Source organism: Scyliorhinus torazame, chromosome 21 (assembly GCF_047496885.1).
Source record: "Scyliorhinus torazame isolate Kashiwa2021f chromosome 21, sScyTor2.1, whole genome shotgun sequence".
Classification (NCBI taxonomy): domain Eukaryota; kingdom Metazoa; phylum Chordata; class Chondrichthyes; order Carcharhiniformes; family Scyliorhinidae; genus Scyliorhinus; species Scyliorhinus torazame.
Window position 1 is genome coordinate 68,368,517 of NC_092727.1, and position 24,076 is coordinate 68,392,592.

At 50.2% G+C, this 24,076-nt stretch overlaps 1 protein-coding gene across 1 annotated transcript in view; it reads right to left on the reverse strand.

Moving 5' to 3' along the window:
• The window catches only part of LOC140398336 (1-phosphatidylinositol 4,5-bisphosphate phosphodiesterase delta-3-like), a 567,936-nt gene that overhangs the window by 334,575 nt on the left and 209,285 nt on the right, over positions 1 to 24,076 (reverse strand). The gene's annotated exons all lie outside the window — the stretch shown is intronic.

A 24,076-nucleotide genomic window follows, 5' to 3' on the forward strand; every position in this document is an offset into this window, starting at 1 on the left:
GTGTACAATAGACTCTGTAGGATGCGTGTGTACAATAGACGTATGTGTGTACAATAGACTCTGTAGGATGTGTGTATACAATAGACATGTGCGTGTACAATAGACGTGTGGAAAATAGATGTGTGCATGTACAATAGCCGTGTGTGTGTACAATAGACATGTGTGTGTACACTAGATGTGTGTGTACAATAGACGTGTGCATGTACAATAGACATGTGTGCACAATAGACTCTGTAGGATGTGTGTGTACAATAGACGTGTGTGCGTACAATAGACATGTGTGTACAATAGACTCTGTAGGATGTGTGTGTACAATAGACGTGTGTGTGTACAATAGACTCTGCAGGATGTGTATGTACAATGGATGTATGTGTCTACAGTACACTCTGTAGGATGTGTGTGTACAATAGACGTGTGCATGTACAATAGAGTCTGTAGGATGTGTGTGTACAATAGACATGTGCGTGTACAACAGACATGTGTGTGTAAAATAGATATGTGTCTGTGTACAATAGACATGTGTGTGTACAATAGACTCTGTAGGATGCGTGTGTACAATAGACGTGTGTACAATAGACTCTGTAGGATGTGTGTATACAATAGACATGTGCGTGTAAAATAGACGTGTATGTGTAAAATAGACGTGCGTCTGTGCACAAGACATGTATGCATAAAATAGATGTGTGCATGTATCATAGACATGTGTGTGTACAATAGACATGTGCATGTACAATAGATGTCTGTGTTTACAATAGACATGTATGTACAATAGCGTCTGTAGGATGTGTGTGTACAATATGTGGTAGTCACCACTGATGTATATATTAGGTTCTTTGTGGTAAGGCCCTGTACTACAGGTACGGAGGTATTTCCCTGCCTGCTGGCTCCGCCCAGTAGGCGGGGTATAAATATGTGTGCTCCTCGTACAGCATCCATTTCGCCAGCTGCTGTAGGAGGCCACACATCTTAGTGTAATAAAGCCTCGATTACATCCAACTCTCGTCTTTGTGTAATTGATTGTGCATCAATTTATTACACTAAAGTTTTCAGAAGATGGACCACCGCACCAAGCCGGATCGCCTGCAGCTGGATCCGCAATCAGGCAACGCCAAAAAGACATTGGCTAGCCTGTTTCGAAGCTTACATCAGGTCTGCACCAGACCAATAGAGTCTGTAGGATGTGTGTGTACAATAGACATATGCGTGTAGGATAGACATGTGTGTGTAAAATAGACATGTGTCTGTGTACAATAGACGTGTGTGTGTACAATAGACTCTAGTAGGATGTGTGTGTACAATAGACGTATGTGTGTAATCAACTCTGTAGGATGTGTGTGTACAATAGACATGTGAATGTACAATAGACATGCATGTGTAAAATAGACATGTGTCTGTGTACAAGAGACATGTGTGTGAAAATAGACCTGTGCATGTATAATAGACGTGTGCGTGTACAATAGACATGTGCATGTACAATAGATGTCTGTGTACAATTGACTCTGTAGGATGTGTGTACACAATACACATGTGTATGTAGAATAGGTGTGTGTGTGTGTACAATAGACATGTATGTGTACAATAGATGTGTGTTTGTAAAGAGACTGTGTAGGATGTGTGAGTACAATCGAGTCTGTACGATGTGTGTGTACAATAGACGTGTGTATATGTACAACAGTTGTGTGTGTACAATTGACTCTGTAGGATTGTCTGTACAATGATGTGGGTGTACAATCAACTCTGTAGGATTTATGTGGACAATAGACGTGTGTGTACAATAGGCTCTCCAGAATGTGTGTGTACAATAGATGAATGAAGGTCACAAATCTCCTACATCCCCCACAATCTGACGGGATAGTAATGGATAAAGTCCAGCTGTCCGATGAGCCATTTCTCAGGACAGCAGCTCAGAGCTGACTTCTGAGCCCTGGCCTGTGTACTGAGGAAGGGGCATGGAGATGCACTTGGAGAAGAAAAGGCAGGTATGAGCACCCAGTGGAAACATGGCATGAGGAAAGAGTGGTTGGCTTGTGTTCACTTTGGTCACTGTTGTAATAAAATAAATTGCATTGATATTGATGTGTTGGGTACTCTGGATCTGTGGAGACTGCGTTTACCTTCGCAGTAACATAGACAGGCTACCAACACATGTAATAGTATAACTCTATTTTATTTAACTAAGAGCTGTTAAACATACTTGCACTGTGGGTCGACACTATGTTAGATTGACTGAAGACCTATGCCTAACCTGACCAGCCTATACTGCTAGCACATGGTGGATGTTTGTGCTACTGACTGCAGGCACTGTCTGTCTCAGAGGCTGCATCCCGAATGAGCGGGAAAACTAGTGCCCTCTGTCTTTATAGTAACCGTGCCCTAACTGGTGATTGACTGCTGTGTTGTGTGTGTTGATTGGTCTTTCAGTGTGTCAGTCAGTGTGTGTCTCTGCACCATCATATACTGATGTGTATATTATGACATCCCCCCTTTTCTAAAAACATTGTGTGTTTGTGGCAATAAATAATGTAATATGCGAATGTTCCTAACTATGTATGGCACATGCGAGCATATTTACAGGACTATGTGCAGAAACTCTAAGATGTTTACATTGGAAGTTGCCTAGTGCAGATGGGCCGTATGTAACACAAAATATAACTGGAACAACAGTATGTACAAACCAGTGAGTTAATCAAACAGGGTAATGAAACAATCAGTTCATGAGTTCAGAGTCCATGAATTCAGGCAGTTCATAAATTTAGTCTCTAAGGTGGGCGACAAATTCATGTTGACCGTCTCAAGGGTGGGTCAGGGGCCACCTGTTCTGGAATGGACGGGACTGTGTCAGACTCGGAGGGTGGCAGAGCGAAAGGGAGATCTGCAAAGTCCGTGACGGGTACATGATGATCTGGTAGCGAGCGAGGAAGGAGTCGTAGTGCCCGCCTATTTCGGCGAAGAAGAGAGCCGTCTTGTAGACGAACCAAAAATGTTGGGCAGTTAAGAACGGCGTTGGCAATGTCCTCGTTGATTCCAGGCCAGTACACTGCCTCACGGGCCCGGCGCATTTCTCCATTCCCAGGTGGCCCTCATGGAGCTGCTCAAGGACGAGGTTCCACATGCTGTGCGGAATGACGATCCTGTCCAGCTTTAGTAGAATTCCATCTACCACCGCCAGGTCATCTTTAGTGTTATAGAATTGAGGGCATTGGCCCTTGAGCCACCCGTCTGTCAGGTGGCGCATGACACGTTGGAGCAGGGTCGTTGGCCATCTCACGACGAATATGGATGAGTCGTTCATCCGTGGCGGGCAGATTGGATGTGGCGAATGCCACCTGAGCATCAATTTGGCACACGAAGCGCGCTGGGTCGCAGGGTGTGGTGACAGACCGGGAGAGTGCATCGGCGACGATGAGCTCCTTACCCGGGGTGTAGATGAGTTCAACGTTTAAGGAGAATGCGCTGCAGGCACGGCGTCAAGTCGTTAAGGTCTTTTTGAATGATATTGACCAGTGGCCTGTGGTCTGTCTCGACTGTGAACTTTGGGAGTCCATAGACATAGTCATGGAATTTGACGACTCCGGTAAGAAGGCCCAGGCACTCTTTTTCAATTTGCGCATAGCGCTGTTCGGTGGGCGTCATTGCACGTGACGCGTATGCGACAGGAGCCCATGAGGAGGCGTCGTCACATTGAAGGAGCACTGCTCCAATGCCGGACTGACTGGCATCCGTGGAGATCTTTGTTTCTTTGGCCGGGTCGAAAAATGCCAACACCGGGACCTTGGTCAGCTTCGCCCTGAGTTCCCGCCATTCTTGTTCGTGGGCGGGGAGCCATTGGAACTCGGTCGTCTTCTTAACCATGTTCCTGAGAGCCGTGGTGTGGGAGGCGAGGTTAGGGATGAATTTCCCCAGGAAATTGACCATGCCCAGGAAGCGGAGGACCGCTTTCTTGTCCTCCGGTGTCTTCATGGCCTTAATGGCAGATACCTTGTCAGCATCCGGCTGCACGCCAAACTGTGAAATGTGGTCTCCGAGGAATTTAAATTCTGTTTGCCCAAAGGAGCAGTTGGCCCTGTTGAGGCAGAGGCCATGCTCATGGATTCGTTGGAAGACGCGTTGGAGGCGATCAATGTTCTCCTGCGGGTGGTAGACCAGACGATGATGTTGTCCACATATACGCGAACCCCTTCGATACCTTCCATCATCTGCTCCATTATTCTGTGGAACACTTCCGATGCAGAGATGATGCCAAACGGCATCCGGTTGTAGCAATACCGGCCAAATGGGATGTTAAAGGTGCAGAGCTTCCGACTGGATGCGTCGAGTTGGATCTGCCAGAACTCCTTGGATGCGTCTAGCTTGGTGAACAATTTGGCGTGAGCCATCTCGCAGGTGAGTTCTTCGCGCTTTGGAATGGGATATTCTCTCATAATATTGCGGTGAGGTCATTGGGATCAATACATATGTGTAATTCGCCGGATGTTTTTTTCACACACACCATAGAGCTGACCCAGTCAGTCGGTTCTGTAACTTTCAAAATTACGCCGTGGTCCTGGAGGTCCTGCCGCTGCTGCTTGAGGCGGTCCTTGAGGGGTGCTGGTACCTGCGAGGTGCGTGCACCACAGGCGTGGCATTTGGTTTCAACAAGATTTTATAAGTGTATGGGTGTGTGTCCATGCCCTCGAATACACCGTGGTATCGGGTGATGATGGCGTTCAGCTGTGTCCGAAAGTCAGCGTCCTGAGATGCGGAAGCGTCTAGAGGTTTGCACGTCTGAGCACCAAGCAGGGAGGGTTTAGTGGATCCCACTATTTCGAATGGCAGATTAGCCTTTAATGACCGGTGCGACACTTCAAGCTGGCAAGAGCCACTGGCAGCAATGGCATTACCATTGTAATTCAGAAGCTGGCAGGCGGATGGCAGGATGGTAGGCTTGACATGGAGGCTTTCGAGGTCAGGCGAAATGAGGTTGGCTGAAGCGCCGATGTCCAGGTGGAATCGGATGCGGGATCGGTTGACCGTGAGGGTGGCACACCACTCGTCGTCCGGATCAATGCTGAATATTGGGAGAGACTTGGCTTTTGTCTTCTGGAGCATCTTGTGTTTGGTGATGATACCCACCCGAAATGGTGCTTTAGGGTCCTCAGTGTCAAGGTCCGGAATCAAGTTGGAGTCGGTATCGGTGTCCGGTGGTTGGATGGTTCGGACATCCCTGCGTGGCTGGTTGGAGCGACGTGAGGTAGTAGGTTGAGCAGACCTGCATAAAGCTGCATAGTGGCCAAGCTTGCCACATTGGAGACAGCGTCGGGATTTTGCAGGACATTGGCGCTTTAAGTGAGCGGAGCCACAGTTGCCGCACGTCGTGACGTCAGAACGTTCGGTACCCCACCGCGCATGCGCGGTGCGGTCGTACATAGTGCGCGCCTGCGCAATGCGGTCTTCGGTCTCGCCGTCCCCTCGGTCAGTGTGCGCATGCGCGGGAGCCCGCGGAAAGCGCGCGAATTGGCCGCCCTCATCCAGGCTTAGGCCCTGGAGTTGTTTAATGGCTTGCACCCGCTCTGCCTCGTGGGGACCTTGCCGCGCCGTTTCAGCCACTTGTATGTGCAAGTATCGGTTAGTGGCGTGTTCATGCAGAACGCAGGTCTCGATGGATATCGCAAGGGTGAGCTGTTTAACCTTGAGGAGCTGCTGGCGTAGGGGGTCCGATTGCACACCGAAAACGATCTGGTCACGGATCATCGAGTCGGAGGTGGAGCCGTAATTGCAGGACTGCGCGAGGATGCGAAGGTGGGTGAGGAAAGATTGAAAAGGTTCATCCTTACCCTGCAGACGCTGTTGAAAGACACAGCGCTCAAAACTTTCATTTACCTCGATGTCACAGTGACTGTTGAATTTGAGCAGGACTGTCTTGAACTTGGACTTGTCTTCACCTTCAGCGAAAGTGAGAGAGTTGAAGATATGGATGGCGTGGTCCCCGGCCGTGGAAAGGAAGAGAGCAATCTTCCTGGTGTCTGAGGCAGCTTCCAGGTCCGTAGCTTCGAGGTATAGCTGGAATCGTTGTTTAAAGATTTTCCAGTTCGCACCGAGGTTGCCGGTGATGCGGAGCGGCGGGGGAGGGCGGACGCTGTCCATACTACCGGATGGCTGATCGCTGGCCGAAGGCAGATCACTTGAAGGTAGGTCTATTAAACTCGAACATCACATACTGGTACCGTGATGTGTTGGGTATTCTGGATCTGTGAAGACTGCGTTTACCTTAGCAGTAACATAGACAGGCTACCAACACTTGTAATAGTACAACTCTATTTTATTTAACTAAGAGCTGTTAAACATACTTGCAGTGTAGGTCGACACTACGTTAGATTGACTGAAGACCGATGCCTAACCTGACCAGCCTATACTGCTGGCACATGGTGGATGTTTGTGCTACTGACTGCGGGCTCTGTCTGTCTCAGAGGCTGCATCCCGAATGAGCGGGAAAACTAGTGCCCTCAGTCTTTATAGTGACCGTGCCCTAACTGGTGATTGGCTGCTGTGTTGTGTGTGTTGATTGGACTTGCAGTGTGTCAGTCAATGTGTGTCTCTGCACCATCATATACTGATGTGTATATTCTGACAGTTATCATTTCATGAAGTTTAATGTAGGAAAGGGGACACTTGTTCTGTACAGAATTATTCACTCAAGTGAGGGTTACCTTTGTGCCAAAGATGGGCTGATGAATTGTTCTGTAGTAAGATGAATAGTTGGGGAGAAGGCATCAATGTTTTCTGCCTGTATTTCACAGATGAGGAACAATGGATGATGACCTGTTCCCTGATATTCTCTCCAATTGTCATGGAGTTCAGGATCGTATGAAATTGAGACCTCCTCACTACAATGTGGTCAAACAGGTGCGACAGCAGTTCCTCTTGCAATAGTTATCTCTGCTGTCTGTTTTCTATTCCACACCAAGTCCCACTCAGCCCCCAGCCCTGACCTTGCTGACCCAGTCCTGATAATCCTCATATTTAGATCTCTCCATGGCTTCACTCCCCATCTCTTTTGGCTGTAAATACCCCCGTAAAATTCCTTCCTCCAATTCCGCTACATCCCATTCACTTTGTCTCACCTTTGGCTGTCCCTTCAGCACCTGGGGCGCGATTCTCCGACCCCCCACCAGGTCGGAGAATCGCCGGGAGCTGGCGTGAATCCCACCCTGGCCGTGTCCCGAATTCTCCGCCACCAGAGATTCGGCGGGGGCGGGAATCGCGCCGCGCGGCAGGAATCACGCCGGTCAGCAGGCCCACCCCCAGCGATTCTCCGGCCCGCAATGGGCCGAAGTCCCGCCGCTGTCAATCCTCTCCAGCCAGCATGAATTAAACCACCTACCTTACCGGCGGGAGCAGGCGGCGCAGGCGGGCTCCGGGGTCCTGGGGGGCGCTCGGGGCTATCTGGCCCCAGGGGGTGCCCCCACGATGGCCTGGCCCGCGATCGGGGCCCACCGATCGGCGGGCGGGCCCCTCAAGGTGAAGGCTTGGCCCCGAAAGGTTCGGAGAAATCCGCATCTTTGGGGCGGCCCGACGCCGGAATGATCCGCGCAGCCTTTGGCGCCGGGTAGCGGACATCGCGCCAGTTTGCGGGGAATCCCGCCCCTTGTTCCCATACTCTGGAATTGGCAGCCTGTTACCTGTATGTCTCACTAGCTCCCTCTCCAGCTTGGAGGCTGTCAATGGAATCCCTCTCTTTTGCCATCCCTCCTAATAATTGCTTCCTGGGCTTGGTCTCCATTTATTTTTGATAACATTCCTATGAAGTGCCTACTACGTTCAATCTGTCATTAGGGTCTTCTTGGCTCCTTTGTGAAGCGCACTCTTGTAATAAAGGTCTTCCTCAGCAAGGCTCCAACATGACGCGTGCTGCCCGGATGGAGAATGAGTGGAACCCTCCCTCTCATTCATTCCAAGCTGTACTCCACCTCCACCATGAGTGTGCAGAGGGAATATGCACCCTGTTCCTGAGATGCCTTTAGGATGAGTGGTTTTAGAAATGAGTTCTCACCCTGTCAGAAGCAGTGAGCATCAAGTCCAGTGAATGGAAGCAAAATGGCAATATATTTCCACAAAATAGGTGCAGAAATTGCAACTGAAATTCTCTGTAGTTGTCAGGCTCAGCAATTCCTCACTGCCACCTGTCTCAGCTGTTTGGAACAGCAGTTCCACTCATAGATCTGAATCTAACTCACTGAGTGCAATGCTTGTATATAACAGGAAACAATCAAAGCACAGCACAGAAGGAGGCCATTCGGCCCACCTTGTCCATGCCAGCCCTATCGGGTTGCCTCGTCATTGGCTCTCATTCTAATATGTGACAACCAGGAAGACTTGCATTTATATTGCACCGGTCACATCCACAGGATATCCCAAAATGCTTTACAACAGTAATCTGTTGGATATTTTTGAACATACTCTTGTAATGTAGGAGGCGTGGCAGGCAATTTGTGCACAGCCAGATCCCACACACAGCAATGTGATAATGACCAGATCATCTGTATTGGTGACGTGGATTGAGGGATAAATATTGGCCAGGGCACTGGGAATGACTCGCCTGCTCCTCTTTGAAATCATGGCCGGGAATCTTTACCATTCACCCGGGAGGGCAGACATAGCAGCAGAGGTTTAATTCCTCATCACAAAGATGCACCGGTGATAGTGCTGTCTGGAGTATCAACCTGGGTTGTGTGAAGCACACCACTCAGAATTCAGCTAACATTTTAGTGAAGAATCAAATGTTGCTGGGGTTTGTAATACATTGGTATGAGCAGGGTTGCACCATAAGGTTAAGGTTGACCTGATCTGTCACCTACACGGAGAGGCTGTCCACCAGGGGAGGGGGTGTCTGGATAACCAGCAGGAGCAGGAATCCTGGTTAATTTTCCTCCCTGTAAGATCAAATTTCTCAATTCTAACCAGAGATGAAAGCTCAGTTCGTTGCAGAGTGTATGTAGTTCAGCTCGCCCTGGATAGAATCAGGGAATAATGTTTGAGCTGATTCATCAAAGGGGGGCCTTCTTAGGGCATGAGGCTTTCAGTCTACCAGAGATTGAAAAGGGATCTCAAGATTTTGGGCTTGGCTTAGGGATAGAGACACCATGGCCATGGCCAACTGGTTTCGACAAGAGACACCGTGACCACTCCTCTTGGACTCGACACTGGAGTTGCCAATTCTCCAGGATTGCCCTGGAGTCTCCAGGAATTGAACAGGAATCTTCAGGTCTGTACTGTTAGCCACAGTCAGAAGAAGACGATAGTAGTCGCAAAATGTGGAATACTTTTAAAGTTATCTTTGAACATTTTGTTTATTAATTTGAAGTTGATTACAAAGGTGAAGAATGGCCAGGAGAGACGCTAGGTGATAAAGACCTAAAGCTGAAACTTTCGAGGATATGCTGAAACAGAGTTGGTAACTGCCGATATTCACAAAAGCCATTACAGCCCAGAAGGTCCATGGAAAAATGGGTCTGTGCTGTCACCGAACAGGAGAGTCGTGAATTTGATCAATTAAAGTTGTAGGTTCAGGTTATGTTTGTGAAGAGGATCATGTTATGAAGGCATGCTTGATGGATGTTTGTTTTTCTATATTTATCTAGTGTTTTTCAAAGTGACATTTGCTCCTTTTCCACAGTCTGGCACTCTGAGACTATCTTTACTCCAGGTTACATAGATACATAGAACATACAGTGCAGAAGGAGGCCATTCGGCCAATCGGGTCTGCACCGACCCACTTAAGCCCTCACTTACACCCTATCCCCATAACCCACTAACCCCTCCTAACCTTTTTGGACACTGAGGGCAATTTAGCATGGCCAATCCAACTAACCTTGAACGTCTTTGGACTGTGGGAGGAAACCGGAGCACCCGGAGGAAATCCACGCAGACACAGTGAGAACGTGCAGACTCCGCACAGACAGTGACCCAGCGGGGAATCGAACCTGGGACCCTGGCGCTTTGAAGCCACAGTGTTAGCCACGTGTGCTACCGTTTTGCCCGACAGTAAAAGCAACAGAAGCCCTTGAAGGAATGTTTGCCAAGAATAACTGGGGCGGGATTCTCCCCTACCCGGCGGGGCAGGGGGTTCCGGCATAATGGAGTGGTGGGAACCACTCCAGTGTCGGGCCTCCCCAAAGGTGCGGAAGTCTCCGCACCTTTAGGGGCCAAGCCCTCACCTTGAAGGGCTAGGCCGGTTTCCGCTCCGCCGGCTGGCGGGAAAGGCCTTTGGCACCATGTCAGCCGGCGCCGAAAGGTCTTCGCCGGGCGACGCTTGCGCGGGAGCGTCAGTGGCTGCTGACGTCATCCCCACGCATGCGCAGGGGAGGGGGTCTCTTCCGCCTCCGCCATAGTGAAGACCATGGTGAAGGCGGAAGTAAAAGAGTGTTCCCACGGTACAGGCCCGCCCGCGGATCGGTGGGCCCCGATCGCGGGCCAGGCCACCGGGGGGGGGGGGGGGGGGGGGGGCACCCCCCGGGGTCAGATCGCCCCGTGCCCCCCCAGGACCCCGGAGCCTGCCCACCACCTTGTCCCGCCCCGGTGGGAGAGGGTTGACAGCGGTGGGACTTCGGCCCATCGCGGGCCGGTGAATCGCCGGGGGTGAGCCCGCCGACCGGCGCGGCGCGATTCCCGCCCCCGCCGAATCTCTGGTGGCAGAGAATTCGGGACACGGCAGTTGCGGGATCCAGGCCAGGCCCCGGCGATTCTCCAACCCGGTGGGGGGGTCGGAGAATCGCGCCCCTGGACTGACAGAATCATTCCATCGGTTGTGTGAAAAGCTATAGGCAGGATGGTGGGATTTTAAACTATTGACCTTAAATATCAGTGGCTCATGCCGAGCTGGGATGCAACACGTGGGCTGATTCTTTGGATTGATTTGGATAAATTCGCGGAGATTTAAAAAGAGCGGGAGCTGCGAGTCGGAGCGGAGATTTTAAAAGATCGTGGCCCAGTTTCGGGAGCCGTTCGGAGGAGGAGGAGCAGTCTCTGTCAGGGAGAGAACCTGAGAACATCTAAGATCCTCAGAAGATAAGAAGGTAAGTAAGTGATTTTTACTCATTTTTACTTTTATTACCTTTTCAAATTGTGTGTGTGGGCGGGGGGGGGGGGGGGGGAACTGAAGTGACATCACAGAAAAGCTGTGACCTGAGTGGCTGGTTGGGAATCTACACTAAATTAAAAAAATTAAACATTCGTAACTAATTAAACATAATTACTTAATTATAATTTGGAGGGGTATCTAAGCCAGAGATCGGAGAGTACTATATTTAGCTTTCACATTTATAGTAGAAATCCAGTGCTATGAAACAGATAGTTAACAGTAACTTTTAATTTTAATTTACTAATTAATTGACGCAATGTCAGTTAGAGGGGTGCAGTGCTCTGACTGTGAGATGTGTGAGACTGTGACAGGAGGCTTCCAGCATCCCGGATGGCTTCATCTGCAGAACGTGCACCCAACTGGAGCTCCTCACAGACCGCATGGTTCGGTTGGAGCAGCAATTGGATGCACTTAGGAGCATGCAGGTGGCGGAAAGCGTCATAGATCGCAGTTATATAAATGTGGTCACACCCAAGGTGCAGGCAGAGAAATGGGTGACCACCAGAAAGGGCAGGCAGGGGCACAGATAGGCGCTTCTGTGGACATGAAAGAGAGTCCAGGATGGTATGTTGCCTCCCTGGTGCCAGGGCCCAGGATGTCTCCGAATGGGTAGAGGGCATCCTGAAGGGGGAGGGCAAACAGGCAGAGGTCGTTGTACATATTAGTGCTAACGACTTAGGCAGGAAGGGGCATGAGGTCCTGCAGCAGGAGTTCAGGGAGCTAGGCAGAAAGTTAAAAGACAGGACCTCTAGGGTTGTAATCTCGGGATTACTCCCTGTTCCACGTGCCAGTGAGGCTAGAAATAGGAAGATAGAGCAGCTAAACACGTGGCTAAATAGCTGGTGTAGGAGGGAGGGTTTCCGTTATCTGGACCACTGGGAGCTCTTCTGGGTCAGGTGTGGCCTATATAAGAAGGACGGGTTGCATCTAAACTGGAGAGTCATAAATATCCTGGCCGCGAGGTTTGCTAGTGTCACACGGGAGGGTTTAAACTAGTATGGCAGGGGGGTGGGCACGGGAGCAATAGGTCAGAAGGTGAGAGCATTGAGGGAGAACTAGGGAATAGGGACAGTGTGGCTCTGAGGCAGAGCAGACAGGGAGAAGTTGCTGAACACAGCGGGTCTGGTGGCCTGAAGTGCATATGTTTTAAAGCAAGAAGTATTACGGGTAAGGCAGATGAACTTAGAGCTTGGATTAGTACTTGGAACTATGATGTTGTTGCCATTACAGAGACCTGGTTGAGGGAAGGGCAGGATTGGCAGCTAAACGTTCCAGGATTTAAATGTTTCAGGCAGGATAGAGGGGGATGTAAAAGGGGTGGCGGAGTTGCGCTACTGGTTAGGGAGAATATCACAGCTGTACTATGGGAGGACTCCTCAGAGGGCAGTGAGGCTATATGGGTAGAGATCAGGAATAAGAAGGGTGCAGTCACAATGTTGGGGGTTTACTACAGGCCTCCCAACAGCCAGCGGGAGATAGAGGAGCAGATAGGTAGACAGATTTTGGAAAAGAGTAAAAACAATAGGGTTGTGGTGATGGGAGACCTCAACTTCCCCAATATTGACTGGGACTCACTTAGTGCCAGGGGCTTAGACGGGGCAGAGTTTGTAAGGAGCATCCAGGAGGGCTTCTTAAAACAATATGTAGACAGTCCAACTAGGGAAGGGGCGCTACTGGACCTGGTATTGGGGAATGAGCCCGTCCAGGTGGTAGATGTTTCAGTAGGGGAGCATTTCGGGAACAGTGACCACAATTCAGTAAGTTTTAAAGTGCTGGTGGACAAGGATAAGAGTGGTCCTAGGATGAATGTGCTAAATTGGGGGAAGGCTAATTATAACAATATTAGGCGGGAACTGAAGAACCTAGATTGGGGGCGGATGTTTGAGGGCAAATCAACATCTGACATGTGGGAGGCTTTCAAGTGTCAGTTGAAAGGAATTCAGGACCGGCATGTTCCTGTGAGGAAGAAGGATAAATACGGCAATTTTCGGGAACCTTGGATAACAAGAGATATTGTAGGCCTCGTCAAAAAGAAAAAGGAGGCATTTGTCAGGGCTAAAAGGCTGGGAACAGATGAAGCCTGTGTGGAATATAAGGAAAGTAGGAAGGAACTTAAGCCCTAGTCAGGAGGGCTAGAAGGGGTCACGAAAGTCATTGGCAAATAGGGTTAAGGAAAATCCCAAGGCTTTTTACACGTACATAAAAAGCAAGAGGGTAGCCAGGGAAAGGGTTGGCCCACTGAAGGATAGGCAAGGGAATCTATGTGTGGAGCCAGAGGAATTGGGCGAGGTACTAAATGAATACTTTGCATCAGTATTCACCAAAGAGAAGGAATTGGTAGATGTTGAGTCTGGAGAAGTGTGTGTAGATAGCCTGGGTCACATTGAGAGCCAAAAAGACGAGGTGTTGGGTGTCTTAAAAAGTATTAAGGTAGATAAGTCCCCAGGGCCTGATGGGATCTACCCCAAAATACTGAAGGAGGCAAGAGAGGAAATTGCTGAGGCCTTGACAGAAATCTTTGGATCCTCACTGTCTTCAAGTGATGTCCTGGAGGACTGGAGAATAGCCAATGTTGTTCCTCTGTTTAAGAAGGGTAGCAAGGATAATCCAGGGAACTACAGGCCTGTGAGCCTTACTTCAGTGGTAGGGAAATTACTGGAGAGAATTCTTCGAGACATGATCTACTCCCATTTGGAAGCAAATGGACGTATTAGTGAGAGGCAGCATGGTTTTGTGAAGGGGAGGTTGTGTCTCATTAACTTCATCGAGTTTTTCGAGGAGGTCACAAAGATGATTGATGCAGGTAGGGCAGTGGATGTTCTCTATATGGACTTCAGTAAGGCCTTTGACAAGGTCCCTCATGGTAGACAAGTACAAAAGGTGAAGTCACATGGGATCAGGGGTGAGCTGGCAAGGTGGATACAGAACTGGCTAGGTTCTGTAGCTAGGGTAGCTGGCTAGAGCTAGGGCTACACAGGTGGAGAAGGTAGTCAAGAAGGCATACGGCATGCTTGCCTTCATTGGCCGGGGCATTGAGTATAAGAATTGGCAAGTCATGTTGCAGCTGTATAGAACCTTAGTTAGGCCACACTTGGAGTATAGTGTTCAATTCTGGTCGCCACACTACCAGAAGGATGTGGAGGCTTTAGAGAGGGTGCAGAAGAGATTTACCAGAATGTTGCCTGGTATGGAGGGCATAAGCTATGAGGAGCGATTGAATAAACTCGGTTTGTTCTCACTGGAACGAAGGAGGTTGAGGGGCGACCTGATAGAGGTATACAAAATTATGAGGGGCATAGACAGAGTGGATAGTCAGAGGCTTTTCCCCAGGGTAGAGGGGTCAATTACTAGGGGGCATAGGTTTAAGGTGAGAGGGGCAAAGTTTAGAGTAGATGTACGAGGCAAGTTTTTTACGCAGAGGGTAGTGGGTGCCTGGAACTCACTACCGGAGGAGGTAGTGGAGGCAGGGACGATAGGGACATTTAAGGGGCATCTTGACAAATATATGAATAGGATGGGAATAGAAGGATACGGACCCAGGAAGTGTAGAAGATTGTAGTTTAGTCGGGCAGTATGGTCGGCACGGGCTTGGAGGGCCGAAGGGCCTGTTCCTGTGCTGTACATTTCTTTGTTCTTTGTTCTTTGTTCTTTGTTTTTGTCATAGAAGGCAGAGAGTAGCAACGGAAGGATGCTTTTCTAATTGGAGGGCTGTGACCAGTGGTGTTCCACAGGGATCAGTGCTGGGACCTTTGCTGTTTGTAGTATATATATAAATGATTTGGAGGAAAATGTAACTGGTCTGATTAGTAAGTTTGCAGACGACACAAAGGTTGGTGGAATTGCGGATAGCGATGAGGACTGTCAGAGGATACAGCAGCATTTAGATTGTTTGGAGACTTGGGCGGAGAGATGGCAGATGGAGTTTAATCCGGACAAATGTGAGGTAATGCATTTTGGAAGGTCTAATGCAGGTAGGGAATATACAGTGAATGGTAGAACCCTCAAGAGTATTGAAAGTCAGAGAGATCTAGGAGTACAGGTCCACAGGTCACTGAAAGGGGCAACACAGGTGGAGAAGGTAGTCAAGAAGGCATACGGCATGCTTGCATTCATTTGCCGGGGCATTGAGTATAAGAATTGGCAAGTCATGTTGCAGCTGTATAGAACCTTAGTTAGGCCACACTTGGAGTATAGTGTTCAATTCTGGTCGCCACACTACCAGAAGGATGTGGAGGCTTTAGAGAGGGTGCAGAAGAGATTTACCAGAATGTTGCCTGGTATGGAGGGCATTAGCTATGAGGAGTGGTTGAATAAACTCGGTTTATTCTCACTGGAACAAAGGAGGTTGAGGGGCGACCTGATAGAGGTCTACAAAATTATGAGGGGCATAGACAGAGTGGATAGTCAGAGGCTTTTCCCCGGGATGGAGGGGTCAATTACTAGGGGGCATAGGTTTAAGGTGAGAGGGGCAAGGTTTAGAGTAGATGTACGAGGCAAGTTTTTTACGCAGAGGGTAGTGGGTGCCTGGAACTCACTACCGGAGGAGGTAGTGGAGGCAGGGACGATAGGGACATTTAAGGGGCATCTTGACAAATACATGAATAGGATGGGAATAGAGGGATACGGACCCAGGAAGTGTAGAAGATTGTAGTTTAGTCGGGCAGCATGGTTGGCAGGGGCTTGGAGGGCCGAAGGGCCTGTTCCTGTGCTGTACATTTCTTTGTTCTTTGTGCCAATAACAACTTATCACATTTCTTCTTTTTCTCTAAATGCTTGAAATACTGCTACAAGACCATTCAACCATAAGACATAGGAACAGAATTAGGCCTAACAGCCTATCGCGTCTGCTCCGCCATTCAATCATGGATGATATGTTTCTCATCCCCATTCTCCTGTCTTCTCCCCATAACCCTGATGCCCGTATTAATCAAGAACCTATCTCTGATTTAAAGACACTTGGCCTCCACAGCCTTCTGCGGCAATGAGTTCCACGGATTCATCACCCCCTGGCTGAAGAAATTCCACAAAAAATCAGCCATCATTGAATGGCGGAGCAGGCTCGAAGGGCCTGCTCCTAGTTCTTATGTTCCTCATCTCTGTTTTAAAGGATCATCCCTTTAGTCTGAGCTCTGCCCTCGGGTTCTAGTTTTTCCCACAAGTGGAAACATCCTCTCCACATCCACTCTATCAAGGCCTCTCATTTTCCTCTAAGTTTCAATAAGATCATCCCTATCCTTCTAAACTCCAATGAGTACAGACCCAGAGTCCTCAACTGCTCGTCATATGACAAGCTCTTTATCCCAGGGATCATTCTCATGAACCTCCTCTGGACCCTTTCCAAGGCCGGCACATCCTACCTTAGATATGGGGCCCAAAACTGCTCACATGGCTCCAAATGGGGGCTGACCAGAGCCTTATGTAGCCTCAGAAGTACATCCCTGCTCGTGCATTCTAACCCTCTTGACATGAATGTTTTGTTTTAAAAAATATATATTTTATTAAAGTTTTTCGATCAAACAAAAACAAAAATTTCCCATTTTACAACTTTGTGGTAATATATACATTGATCGTTTTTTAAACAAATAATATACTAACTAACGGCAATTGCCAACAACAAAATAAGAAACAACAGAAATAGTAACTAAAATAGTAACTTCGTAAAATCTAATATAAATAACTAATATATAAACACACACACAAAACCCCTGAGGACCCAAATGAGCCCCCCCCCCTCCCCCCTGGGTTGCTGCTGCTACCTTTCCTATTTTCCCTTATCGCTCTGCGAGATAGTCGAGGAACGGTTGCCACCGCCTGGTGAACCCTTGAGCCGAACCTCTTAGTGCGTACTTTATCCGCTCCAATTTTATGAACCCTGCCATGTCATTGATCCAGGCCTCCACGCCCGGGGGTTTAGCTTCTTTCCACATAAGTAGAATCCTTCGCCGGGCTACTAGGGACGCAAAGGCCAAAACATCGGCCTCTCTCACCTCCTGCACTCCCGGCTCATCTGCAACCCCAAATATAGCCAACCCCCAGCCTGGTTCGACCCGGACCCCCACCACCTTTGAAATCACTTTTGCCACACCCACCCAAAACCCATGCAATACCGGACATAACCAGAACATGTGGGTGTGGTTCGCCGGGCTTCCCGCGCATCTCCCTCACCTATCCTCCACTCCAAAAAATCTACTCAGCCTTGCTCCAGTCATATGTGCCCTGTGTAGAACCTTGAATTGTATCAGGCTGAGCCTGGCACACGAGGACGAAGAGTTTACCCTACTTAGGGCATCTGCCCAAAGCCCCTCCTCAATCTCTTCCTCCAGCTCCTCCTCCCATTTTCCCTTTAGCTCCTCTACCATCGTCTCCCCCTCGTCTCTCATTTCCCTATATATATCTGACACCCTGCCATCACCCACCCATGCCCCCAAAATCACTCTGTCCTGGATTTCTTGCGCCGGGAGCTGCGGAAATTCCCTCACCTGTTGCCTCACAAATGCCCTCACTTGCATATAGCGAAATGCATTCCCAGGTGGCAGCCCATATTTTTCTGTCAGTGCTTCCAGACTCGCGAACGTCCCGTCTAAGAACAAGTCCTTCAATTTTGCAATTCCTGCTCGCTGCCAAGATTTAAATCCCCCATCTATCCTTCCCGGGACGAACCTATGGTTGTTCCTTATCGGGGACCACACTGAGGCACCCGTCACTCCCTTATGTCGTCTCCACTGCCCCCAAATTTTCAGAGTTGCCACCACCACTGGGTTTGTGGTGTATTTTTTCAGGGAAAATGGCAACGGCGCCGTCGCCAGTGCTTTTAGGCTAGTTCCCCTACAGGACGCCATCTCCAGTCTTTTCCACGCCGCTCCTTCCCCTTCCCTCATCCACTTACATATCATTGACACGTTGGCGGCCCAATAATAATCACTTAGACTCGGCAGTGCCAGTCCCCCTCTGTCCCTACTGCGCTGCAGGAACCCCCTCTTTACTCTTGGGGTCTTTCCAGCCCACACAAAGCTCATAATACTCTTGTCCACCTTCTTAAAAAAGGCCTTTGTAATCAGTACAGGGAGGGACTGGAACACAAAAAGAAACCTTGGAAGGACCACCATTTTAACCGCCTGCACCCTGCCCGCCAATGACAGGGGCACCATGTCCCACCTCCTAAAGTCCTCTTCCATCTGCTCTACCAGTCATGCCAAGTTAAGCTTATGCAAGGTTCCCCAGTTCCTGGCCACCTGGATCCCTAAATACCGGAAATCCCTTGTTACCCTCCTCAACGGTAAATCGTCTATTCCCCTGCCCTGTTCCCTGGGGTGCATCACAAACAGTTCACTCTTCCCCATATTCAATTTATATCCTGAGAATTCTCCAAACTCCCTGAGTGTCTGCATTATCTTAGGCACCCCTCCACCGGGTCCGCGACATACAACAACAAATCATCCGCGTATAATGACACCCGATGCTCTTCTCCTCCTCTAAGTACCCCCCTCCACTTACTAGAACCCCTCAGCGCTATGGCCAATGGGTCAATTGCCAACGCAAACAGTAACGGGGACAGGGGACGTCCCTGTCTTGTACCCCTATATAGTCGGAAGTGGTCAGATCGTTGCCTATTTGTAATCACACTTGCCACCGTGGCCCGGTACAGGAGCTGAACCCATCTAATGAACCCCTCTCCAAATCCAAATCTCCTCAGTACTTCCCACAGGTAGTCCCACTCCACTCTATCAAATGCTTTCTCTGCATCCATCGCCACCACTATCTCCGCCTCCCCCTCCGGTGGGGGCATCATCATCACCCCCAGCAGCCTCCGTATATTAGCATTCAATTGCCTCCCTTTAACAAACCCCGTTTGATCATCATGCACCACCCCAGGGACACAGTCCTCTATCCTCGTCGCCATCACCTTGGCCAAAATCTTGGCATCTACGTTCAAGAGGGAAATAGGCCGATATGATCCGCACTGCAGCGGGTCTTTGTCTCTTTTCAGGATCAGCAATATCGCCGCCTCCGACATCGTCGGGGGTAGTGTCCACCTTTCCCTAGCCTCATTAAAGGTTCTCGTCAGAAGAGGGGCCAGCAGGTCCACGTATTTCCTATAGAACTCCACTGGGAACCCATCCGGTCCCGGGGCCTTCCCTGCCTGCATGTTCCCAATTCCTTTTACCACCTCCTCCACCTCAATCTGCGCTCCCAGTCCTGTCATCTCCTGTTCCTCAATCTTCGGGAACTCCAGCTGGTCTAGGAAACGCATCATTCCCTCTTTCCCTTCCGGGGGTTATAGCCTCTCGTAAAATACCTTAAACACCCCGTTCACCCTCTCCGCTCCCCGTTCCATCTTTCCCTCCTCGTCTCTGACCCCTCCGATCTCTCTCGCCGCCCCCCTCTTCCTAAGTTGTTGGGCCAACAGCCGGCTCGCCGGCTCTCCATATTCATACTGCACTCCCTGTGCCTTCCTCCATTGTGCCTCCGCCTTACCCATGGTCAACAAGTCAAAGTCCGTGTGCAATCTCCGTCTTTCCCTGTATAGCCCTTCATCTGGAGCCTCCGCATATTGCCTATCCACCCTCAAAATCTCCCTCAACAATCTCTCCCTTTCTTTACCCTCTTGTTTCCCCTTATGGGCCCTTATGGAGATCAGCTCCCCTCTAACCACCGCCTTCAGCGCCTCCCAGACCTCTCCCACCTGGACCTCTCCGTCATCATTAATCTCCAGGTACCTTTCAATACATCCCCTCACCCTTACACATACCCCCTCGTCCGCCAACAGTCCCATATCTAATCTCCAGAGTGGGCGCTGTTCCTTTTCCTCTCCTACTTCCAGATCTACCCAATGTGGGGCATGATCTGAAATGGCTATAGCCGAATACTCCGCACCTGCCACCTTCGGGATCAGCACCCTTCCCAGGACAAAGAAGTCTATCCGGGAATACACTTTGTGGACATGGGAGAAGAAGGAAAACTCTTTACTCCTTGGCCTAGTAAATCTCCAGGGATCCACTCCTCCCATTTGCTCCATAAAGCCCTAAAGCACTTTGGCCGCTGCCGGCCTCCTCCCGGTCCTAGATCTGGACCGGTCCAGCCCTGGGTCCAGTACCGTGTTGAAGTCCCCCCTCATTACCAACTTTCCCATCTCCAGGTCCGGGATGCGCCCCAACATACGCTTCATAAAGTTCGCGTCATCCCAGTTCGGGGCATATACATTCACCAGCACCACCGCCTCACCTTGCAGTCTGCCACTCACCATCACGTATCTACCCCCACTGTCCGCCACTATGTTTTTCGCCTCAAACAATACCCGTTTCCCCACCAGTATTGCCACCCCTCTATTTTTCGCATCCAAGCCCGAGTGGAATACCTGTCCCACCCACCCTTTCCTTAATCTGACCTGATCCGCCAGTTTCAGGTGCGTCTCCTGAAGCATGACCACGTCTGCCTTTAGCTTCTTTAGGTGCGCAAGTACCCTTGCCCTCTTAATCGGCCCATTCAACCCTCTCACGTTCCACGTGATCAACCGGGTTGGGGGCTCTTTACCCCCCCCCCCCTCGTCGACTAGCCATCCCCTTTTTTAGACCAGCTCCCCCCGACGGCGCCCTCCCGTCCCGACCATCCCCTCCCGTAACAGCTCCCCCTTCCCCTTAGCAGCAGCAACCCAGTTAACCCCCCCCACCCCGCTAGATCCCTCTCTAGCTTAGTTGCTCCCCCCATATTGCTTCCGGAAGTCAGCAAACTCTGGCTGACCTCGGCTTCCCCCGTTTATCCTTAGCCTCCCATCATGTGAGGCCCCCTCCTTCCCGCCACAATTTCCATAGCGCGGGAACAAAGCCCGTGCTTCTCTCTCAGCCCCGCCCCTGATGGCGCAGCTCCCTCTCTCCTTCCCCCTCCCCTTCCCCACCGGCGCCCACATTTCTTCGTGTCCCCCCCCCTTCGAGGGGAAAGAAAATTTTCCCCCATCGGATTCACAGTCCCTTGCCACCACCTCATTACTTCATTTCAAACACTCTTTCTCCAATCTAGTCCAACTTCTCCTCTTCAATAAATGTCTACGCCTCTTCTGCCGTCTCGAAGTAGTGGTGTTTACCCTGGTGTGTAACCCACAGTCTTGCCGGCTACAACATTCCGAACTTCACTTTCCTCTTGTGGAGCACCGCCTTGGCCCGATTGAAACTCGCCCTCCTTCTCGCCACCTCCGCACTCCAATCCTGATACACGCGGATCATCGCGTTCTCCCACCTGCTGCTCCGTGTCTTTTTCGCCCATCTCAGGACCATCTCCCTGTCCTTGTAGCGGTGGAACCTCACCACTATTGCTCGAGGTATTTCTCCTGCCTTTGGTCTTCTCACGAGGACTCGATACGCTCCCTCCACATGCAGGGGGCCCGTCGGGGCCTCAGCTCCCATTAAGGTATGGAGCATCGTGCTCACATATGCCCCAACGTCCGCTCCCTCTGCCCCTTCGGGAAGACCCAAGATTCTTAAGTTCTTCCTCCTCGAGCTATTTTCCAGGGCTTCCAGTCTCTCCATACACCTCTTTTGCAGTACCTCGTGCGTCTCCGTCTTCACCACCAAGCCCTGTATCTCGTCCTCATTTTCGGCAGCTTTTGCCTTCACTCCACGGAGCTCCATCTCTTGGGTCTTCTGCGTCTCCTTTAACCCCTCAATCGCCTGAAGCATCGGCGCCAGCACCTCCTTCTTGAGCTCCTCCACACATCGCCGGAGGAACTCCTGCTGTTCCAGGCCCCATACCAACTGGCCTCCCTCCGCCGCCATCTTGCTTCTCACTTCCCTTCTTTGCCGCTGCTCCAGAGGATCCTCCGCAATCTGGCCACTATTATCTCTTCTGTCCATTCACATCCGGGGGGACTCCCTTCTATGTCGCCTCACAGTGGGTTTAGCCTTCGAAAATTGCCGTTGGGGCTCCGGATAAGAGCCCAAAAGTCCGTTAAAACGGGAGGTGCCGAAACGTGCGACTTAGCTGGTCATCGCCGCACCCGGAAGTTCTCTTGACATGAATGTTAACATTGCATTTGCGTTCCTAACTGCCGACTGAACCTGCAAGTTAACCTTAAGAGAAGAGAACCTTGAATTAGGACTCCTAAGTACCTCTGTGCTTCTGATTTCCTCAGCCTTTTCCCATGTAGAAAATAGTCTGTGCCTCTATTCTTCCTACCAAAATGCATAACTTTTCCACATTGAATTCCATCTGCCACTTCTTGCCCACACTCCTAGCCTGTACAAGTACTTCTGCAGCTCCCCTCGCTTCCTCAATACTACCTGTCCCTCTGCATACCTTTGTATCATCTGCAAACCTAGCAACAGCGCCCTCAGTTCCTTCTTGTGAAGTGGTCCCAACACCGACCCCTGAGGCACATCACTAGTAACCGGCTGCCATCCTGAAAATGACCTCTTTGTCTCCACTCTCTGCCTTCTGCCAGTTAGCCAATCCTCTAACCATGCCAGGATCTTACCCTTAACACCATGAGCTCTTAACATACCTAACAGCCTCCTATGCCTTGTCAAAGGCCTTCTGGAAATCTAAATAAATCATGTGCACTGGTTCACCTTTATCTAACTTCTTTGTTACCTTCTCAAAGAATTCTAACAGATTTATCAGACATGATCTCCCTTTGACGAAGCCGTGCTGATTCAGTCCTATTTTATCATGACTTCCAAGTACTCCACAATCTCATCTTTTTTTTTAGAAAATATTTTACTGAAGCATTTATAACTTTAACATTTTATCATTTTAAACAGAGAGATCCAACACACGCAAAACCCCCACAATAACATACCCAACTCCCCCCAGCCCTAAACACTAACTACCTATACATTAGATTCCCTGCCCTTATTCATCACTTCCATGCCTCCCCCTTCCCCCCCCTTCACCTTCCCTTTGCTGACGGTCAATTCTCCTTGAAGAAGTCGATGAACGGCTGCCACCTCTGAGCGAATCCCTGTAACGAACCCCTTAAAGCAAACTTAATTTTCCCTAGCCTGTGAAACTCTGCCATGTTACTGACCCAAACCCCTGTCTTTAGAGGCTCTGAGTTCCTCCATCCCAGCAAAATCCGTCTCCCGGCTGCCAGGAAGGCAAAGGCCAGGGGCCTCTCTCCCCCCCTGGGCTCCCGGATCATCCGACACTCCAAATATTGCCAGCTCTGGACTCGGAGTCACTCTCCCTTCCAGGACCTCTGACATGACATCTGAAAATCCCTGCCAAAATCCCCTCAGCCTCGGACACGCCCAAAACATATGTACATGGTTCGCAGGACTTCCCTCACACCACCCACACCTGTCCTCCACCTCCTCAAAAAACCTACTCATCTGGGCCACAGTCATATGAGCTGTGTGGACCACCTTGAACTGAATCAGGCTAAGCTTAGCACACAACGAGGATGCATTGACTCTCCTCAGGGCCTTCTCCCATAACCCGACTTCCAACTCCTGCCCCCCAGCTCTTCCTCACAATTCCTCTTCACCTCACCAATTGGAACCTCTTCCCACCATCAGTTCCTTATATATTTTCAAGACCCTCCCCAACCCCTGCTTTTGACATTACCTTATCCTGTAGCCCCCTTAGTGGGAGGCGAAGGAAGCTCGGGACCTGCAGGTACCGGAACCCATTCCCACCCGGCAACTCAACCTCCTCCTCCAAGCTCAGGAAACTCTCCTCAATGTAGAGATCCCCAAATCTGTCAATCCCTGCCCGCTGCCACCTCCTGAAACCCTCGTCCAGCTCCCCAGGAGCGAACTGGTGATTATCACAGATCGGTGACCACACCGACGCCCCCTTCAGTCTCATGTGCTGCCTTCATTGCCCCCACACTCTCAGGACTGCCACTACCACTGGGCTTGTGGCGTACCAAGCCGGCGAGAGTGGCAAGAGATGCCGTTACCAAAGGCTTTGGCCTCGTGCCCTTGCAAGATGCCGCCTCCACTCGTTCCCACACCGACCCCTCCCCCA